We start from the raw sequence: 8,019 nt of genomic DNA on the forward strand, positions 1-8,019 counted from the left end.
GGTTAGTACTGAAACATTTGGCAACAACTTTAAGATTCTGAATGGGACCGTTTAAAGAAACCACAGTGGCCCAGAGGGGACAGCACGGAAGTCTGTGACATGCTATGTTGAGCTTATGTGTAAGCAAACCAGGCTATTACTGCTATGCCGGGTGCCATCAACCACCACAGGAATCACAGGGAACTCAGCAACCTATAAATCAGGATAAATTTCTTCCCGAAGAAATCAGCTCCATTCACTCAGCTAACATTTAATGAGTTCCTACTATGCATTAGAACATGCATATACATTCTCTCACTTAATCCCTCCCACACAATAAAAATCACAAGGCAGATGGCACTGTTCCCACTGTACACATGTGGACATCGACACGCAGGGAGTGCAGATGTCAGCCCCTAAGTCAGAGCGTCAGGACGGTGACCAGGCCGGCCGCCGCCCCAGGCTGCCTCACTCTTCTTCAGCCAGAAAGGCAGGTGCTGAGTGTCACTGAGGAGGGGCAACCAGAACATGAGCGCGCTGCTCCCCCGGGCTACTCCTCCTTCATGCTTCCTTACCTTCTCTCCCCTGAGTTTCTACTTTTTCAAGTATGAACTCAAGTCCCATCTGTGCCCCACACAGAAGCCTTCATTAGCATCTCCAGCCCACACTGACCTCTCCGACTTGTTTTCCTACCTTAAATAGCCCACACTACACAATTCAGCTCTTCATCCTACCTTGTTTTGAACTGTTTGCTGCATATGTAGGAGGTATATGAGGGGAAGGAATCAATATTCGATACAGGTGCCTCCTCTCAAAATATTTAGGAAAGAAGAATTACCTTCAAGCAATCAACTCCTAGGCACCTAATATGAACAGAGCAGAGATGTGCAAAGATACCTCAGAGACAGGGCTGGACTGCTAGGGCTGAACATACTAACACATGAAAAGGATCAACCAGCTTTAGAGCAGGACTCATCAGAAAGACAAACGTGGTCTTTTTCTAGGGACGGTGAGATGGGCTGTGTTGGGCTGTTTGTCGAATTCAATAATTGTTCATTTGGCTTCCCATTAGATTCCCATAAGGGAGAGAACACAGTGTCCAGTCCGTCTGATGTATTTTTATTTCTTTTTTTTGTTAATCCTCACTTGAGGATATTTTTTTCCCCACTGATTTTAAGAGAGTGGAATGGAGGAGGAGAGACAGAGAGAAACATCGATGTGAGAGAGACACGTTGATTGGTTGCCTCTAGTAAGCGCCCCGACCAGAGCTGGGCATGGAACCTGCAACTGAGGTACATGCCCTTGACCGGAATTGAACCCCTGACCCTACAGTCCACGGGCCAACGATCTAACCACGAACCAAACCAGCCAGGGCTAATAGTTGTCTTTTTCACCATAGGTTATTAATAATGTCATCCTATTTTTAAACATCAGTCTCTGAGCTCTGTTACTGTGAACTTGATCCACTCGTGGTGTGCTTGGCGTTCCCCAGGTGACATCTGCTATCACTGGCCATCTTTTTCTACACGTTGCAACTGAGTCTTATCTTCTCAAAAAAGTGTAAGCTCAGGGGTAGGGACCAAGTATTAAGCATCATTTGTATCATCTACAATGCTTAGTACTGTGCTAGGCATACAGTAAGCACTCAAATATTTGCTGACTTCTGGACTTTGTCACTCTAAGAGCTGGCACATATGAATAGTTTCAAGAAGGATTTTAAAACATTCCTGGATAACATATCCACCATGGACTATTAACAGGAAGCCAGAGATCCTGGGTGCAGAGCCCAGGAGGCTGCCAGCAGGGATGCTTCCCAACAGATCATCTTTTGGTGCCCACTGTCAGAGACAGAGTGTGGGGTGGACGGGCCCGATCTCTGCCAATGTGGCATTTCTTGGTTCTCAAGACACAAACGTCACATTGAAGTGCTTCTCAACGAAGCTGCTGATATCCAATGCCCTCCTGCTTCGGGTTCTAGGCCTCGTGCCAAGGGAGATTAAGAGCACAAAGGCTTGGATCTGTGCAGCATATGCCACCACTGCCCACCTCATCCCCCACAGGAACCCTCCCATCCAAGTGGCGATAGCCCTCTAGTCGCCGGCCCACAGCTGCTGGGGAAAAGCAGGCGGTGTTGGTGAAGGAGACTTAGTCAGGAAATTATTTCCAAATCATGTGATGATAAGAGCTGGCAGTTTTCTAACAAGATGCAAACACCAATTCTGTAACATACCGCTAATTATTCCCTGTAATCTAGCTTCATTCTTTCCTTAAAAGGTAACTAAGGCAATACTCAAACAGATGATTAAATTGAAAGGATTAAGTATTTAGTGCCCATGGGCTACTATTGCTACAGTGCAAATTGTTGCAATTTATCCAACACTGTTTCAAAGCACTGGCCTCAGATCTTACATCCCCAGGGCCTCTCAGGCCATCCCTCACTCCAGAAGGCCTGGCAGGCTTCACAGGGCGGGAGCACGGGGCAGGAGCACGGGCAGGAGCGTTAGGGAAGCTGCCTCTATCATGTTTCGACTTTCAACGACTTCCTAAAGAGAACTTCCTCTCAGCCACATGGCAACAACCACACTCGCAAACTTATTTCTTACAAAATTACTGAATGTGGCCCCCAAACAAGAGAACTCAGGGGAACCGAGGCAGCTTTTTTGAAGGGATGCCTATCAGTCTCGCGTTTTAGCCTGGCTGGTGGTGAGACAAGCTAAGGAGAGTTTTGCCCAAGGAGCAAGCTCAGGCCTCAAAGAAGAAAACAGAGATTCTCACATCCCAAGCTGCCAGTGCTATGAAATCAAATTATGTTGATCTATCAGTGAATGATGATTTTTTTCCTTTATTGAAGTTCAAGGGCTGCAAATACAAACTCATGGGGAGAAAAGAATGGAGGTAGATGGAGATGCGATTAATCAGAGATGTGACACTGAGAGGGTGCGAAACCTCCCAAACCTCTTCTCTGGGCTCTAGAACTAGGACGGAAAGGGGAAGGAGTGTGGGGCAAGCTTCCTACCCCCCTGGCAATCCGGCTCATGTCTACTGCAAGGTCTTCCAGGAAGCAACCCCTCCTCAGTCCCGCTTCTGACCAACACTGATAACAGACACATGGCCTCAGAAAGCATCCACTTCCTGTCCTCAGCCCCTTCCAGGGCAGAGGTCGCTCGGCAGGCCGGCTTTGAAATGAAGATAAGATGAGCCGGTCAGCATTTACTGCTCATGGTGGAAGCAGGTTTTCTTTTACTTCCCTCTCTAAATTAGAAAGTGCCACTTATTTGTGACATTAATTCTTCTTTATTTCATAACACATCCCCACTATCAAAGTGTGGCCTACACGTGTTTTATTCCCCCAAATAAATAAGTAAATGAATAAAGCCAATCTTACAGCTGTTCAGAGTTCATTAACTCCCCAAGCGATGAGCTGGAGGTACTTCAGGAGACTCAGCACCCAGGCAACTGACAAGTGCAAGTCAGAATGGTCCTCAGCCTCTGCCGACACCAGGAAGGACACCATCCAGCCCTTCCCGCAATCACTCTCCCAGGCTTTCCATCGTTGCTGGGGCAACTAATAAGCAACACTGACTTAAGCCCCAGGGAGGAGGGTCAAGCTGAGGGGGAAATACTACTGGGAGGAAGCTGGCCAATGATCTCTATTTCTACAGGTGCGTTAAAAATAACACAGGAGTGGTTTCCATTTCCTACCCCCACCCATTTCTTTTTTTTCCTGGTTCCACCCACTTATCCTGGCAGACAGCTGAGCCCCCAGCCATCTGGTATCCTAGTCTAAATGACACATGTTCCCATTTACAGTGAGCCATTAGCGCTGTCCGTTTCAGCAAAACCAGCTCTGCTAGGGGCTGGGCTCCCTCAGAAAATGGGCAGAGGGAGACCTCTGTGGGGAGAGCCGGGCATAGCTCCGCCGCAAGGCCTCGGCCTCCCAGGCTCCAGTGGGTCCCTCCGCAGGGCAATCAGGCAGCAGCCAGGCAACTCTGGGGCATGCAACAAACCCTGAGTAAAGAAAGGACAGTGGTGTGCGTTGTTACCCAGTATCTTTGTAACAGCGCCTCCACAGGGCAAGTGTCACTAAAACCAGGCCTTTGCCCAATTATAGGAAAAGCTGTTACTCAGAACAATGGAGAACACCATCAGACTGACCCAGGGAAAGTCTGAAAAAAAGAGTTTTCCTACCTTCATGTCCGAGTGCTGTCAATTCTACTACTGGAAATTGCATCAGTTTAACATGGACCAACATTAAAAGCTGGGACGTGGGAGCTTCTTTCTGGATGAGAGACTTCGTTCACTTTTTAAATTAGGAACAGGAAATAGGAATCTAATACCATCCAGCAACAGCCACAGACTCTGGTTCTAATATTTAGCTTAGGAACAGGGGAGGAGCAGCAGCTGAGAGAGAGCCGAGGTGAGAGGAGACAGACAAGCCTGTAGGAATTAACATTCTCACCTACCAGGCTTTTAGAATGTTACCAGCGAGGACAGGCAGTCAGTAGGAACAAAGCTCCTGGTATTTTCTTTACGAACCAGCAGTACTATTTACAGGACACATAAGAGTCCTTTAATCAATGTAATACTTACTAGGCCCAGAAATTAAGGAAAACTTAAGAAACCCCTAATTTCTCCTAAGCTCTTGGTTTGAAAAATTGCAAAGCTTATTAGAAAGCTTCCAGTCTGGCCAGGAATACAGATCATAAGAAGCTAATTTCTATTGCCTCGCTGGTTTGGCTCAGTGGATAGAGCGTTGGACTGCAGACCGAAGGGTCCCAGGTTCGATTCCGGTCAAGGGCACATGCCTGGGTTGTGGGCTCGAGCCCCAGATGGGGATGTGCAGGAGCCAGCTAATCAATGATTCTCTCTCATCAATGTTTCTAACTCTCTATCCCTCTCCCTTTCTCTCTGTAAAAAAATCAATATTTTTTTTTAAAAAAAGGGAAGAAGAAGAAGCTAATTTCCAGTGTGATTGAGGGCCCTGGCCAGGTAGCTCAGTTGGTTAGAGCATCATCCCAATACACCAGGGTTTGGGGACGATCTATCTCCGGTCAGGCACATACAAGAAGCAATGGAAGAATGCATAAATAAGTGGAACAACAAATCAATGTTTCTCTCTATCTCTCAAAACAATACATTAAAAAATTTTTAAAAACCAAGTGTGACTGAGTATGATGAAAAGGAAGGAGAAATTCTGCAAGGGGACAGACATTAACCCAAGGGAGTGCTTGTAAGCTGTGGCCTAGAGACTGAAGTAGAGGTGGAGGCACAGGTCCCAGCAGAGGGACCAGCAAATACAAAAGCCTGAATGAAGGTGAGAGAGAACAGGGCTCCTTTCAGTTCAGTAGGTTCAATAGACGGGAGTCCAGGACAGGTGAGCCAAGGGCAGGTGAGCCTGGAGAACTAGGTAAGCAGGCACTAGAGCAGTGATGGCGAACCTTTTGAGCTCTGTGTGTCAGCATTTTGAAAAACCCTAACTTAATTCTGGTGCCGTGTCACATATAGAAATTTTTTTATATTTGCAACCATAGTAAAACAAAGACTTATATTTTTGATATTTATTTTATATATTTAAATGCCATTTAACAAAGAAAAATCAACCAAAAAAATGAGTTCGCATGTCAGAGGTTCGCCATCACTGCACTAGACCATGCTAAGGGTTTTGGACTGGGAAAGCCATGATAAAAATCATTAAATTATGTATCCTAATATCAGAAGTCTGGGCTTCCTATTCCTCAACATCTGAATAATGAGCTCAAATATAAACTTTTTTACTCTTGAGCAAACCCCTCCGTTTCCTGCCCTATTTAATACTGTATGCTATAACTCTGCTGCTAAGCATTCATATACATCTTCATTTCATCTCCATAACCAGGAGAGAGGGGGCATTACTGTAAGATGAGAAAACTGAGGAGTGAAGCACTTGCCCAAGGTCACACAGCAGAGGACCTGAGACAGACCAGGCCACAAATCCAAGGTGCCTGATGACACTCCAGCACTGGGTTTCAAGGTCAGAGACTACGCCTCCCCTTTAGGAACTTGTAGCCTGGAGGGAGACACCTCACTTACACTCTCAATGAAATAATGTTTAAGTTGAGATCTGAGGGATGAGAAGGGGAGAGGGCTGTGAACCTCAGAGAGTGGGATACAAATGTACCACCCACAGATATGGAGTTTGCAAATTCACGGGTATTTTGAATATGGCATTCACTCTTCACATTCATGAGGAGACACAGAGCCTAAACAGAAACCAAGCCTAATTTTTCCAAGATTATAAGAGACACATCAATTTGTTGCCTTCTGCACACACCCGACCCGGGGCCGGGGATGGAGCCTACAACCGAGGTATGCACCCTTGACTGGAATCAAACCGGAGACCCTATAGTCGGAGGGCCAACACTCTAACCACGGACCCAAACTGGCTAGGGCCAGGGTCATTTCTTGATCAATGTGAACAGTCCTTTCTTTTCTCCATCAAGTTTTGCCCTCATCCCCAGCAGGGAAAATACTTCTCGAATTCTGTATCTCCTCAAATCTACACAATGCCTGTCACTTAGCTGTTGTTCAATAAATCTTTGATAAGCATATCAATTCCCAGGGTTCCCTGGACCAAACTGGATTCCCAACACTTCCTGAGGACCTATGGTACAGAGAAAAAAGGCAGGTACAACAAAGCCTGTGCACCTGGCCCCAAGCTTTCTCTTTTTCTCCCATTCCTTCCCTTGCCGCAGGGGAAGAATTTTGCATAAAATGAGTGTTCGTCTACAGCAGCGGTTCTCAACCTGTGGGTCGCGACTCCTTTGTCGGTTGAACAACCCTTTCACAGGGGCGGTCGCCTAAGACCATCCTGCATATCAGATATTTACATGACGATTCATCACAGTAGCAACAGTACAGTTATGAAGTAGCAACGAAAATAATTTTATGGTTGGGTTACAACATGAGGAACTGTATTTAAAGGGCCAGAAGGTTGAGAACCACTGTTCTACAGTTTTCTTTGCTAAAATTTACTCCATGTAGTCCACCAGTTGATCTAGCAATGTTTTCACATGTGTTTATGTCATTCGGGTACCATCCGACCTCTAGTGGCGTTGTTAAGGGACACAGGGCGCCATGGTTACTTTGCTTCTATGTTCCATGTGTAAACATGTTGACTAGTCAAAAAGCGGCATTAGAAAAATAACTACAGAAGAGCAAGCACAGAGGGTTCAATGGGCAACTCTAATCCAGGTTTCACGCCACAGAACTGCCGAGGTCCGAGCACTGAATTCTCAGTGTAAGGTCTCCTCCTCCATCGCGTCCCATTCTCTATCTCATTGCCTTACACTGGCACTTGGTGACAACTCCAAGTTCAAGGGGCACACAAGGCCACTCTCCCCATAACTGAGTCAGGCCACAGCTGAGAAGCCCTGCACAGTTCCCAGTTTCCTGGTACCCTGGCTGCGGGTTCTCTTCGCGGAGTCTATGAGGTTTGATTCCACTGTGAACAAAAGCACGCACCGGAACCCTTAGTGACGTAGGAAAAAGGTGAAGGAACTGCTCTCCTGTGCAATACTCTGGGCATGAGCTCTGGGCGGCGGTGGTCCGGTCCCCACTTACGCACAAGGCCCAGACCTGTTACACTCCAGTCTTCCAACGACCTTATCAAAAGGACATTGTGAGCCGCCACCTGGAAGCCGCTCACAGACGCAGGGCTCCCCAGTGGTCACAGGCAGAAGGCGGTCCCCGTTCTCTCCCAATCGCTGTGCAGCCCGACACGCTCACCACGGGTAAAGGAAGACAGAAAAGTCATTCTGAGGTGAAATCCCCAGCTCTTGGCTTCACCACCAGTAAAGCTCTTACTCTGGGTATTCCGCTTTCATTCTCCCCGGGAGAGCACGACCACTGTTAGACCCTCCCACAGTCAGTGCCAACCTTCCCGACTATGAAGGAGAGGGTGCGGCCAGCTGTGAGGGAGTTTGCATGAGAAATGAAATGTCAAGGTAACAAAACGCAGACCAACCCTCAGGCTGCCAGACACACACCCCGCCCCCCCCCCCC

This window comes from Myotis davidii, unplaced genomic scaffold, assembly GCF_000327345.1.
Source record: "Myotis davidii unplaced genomic scaffold, ASM32734v1 scaffold590, whole genome shotgun sequence".
NCBI classification, from domain to species: domain Eukaryota; kingdom Metazoa; phylum Chordata; class Mammalia; order Chiroptera; family Vespertilionidae; genus Myotis; species Myotis davidii.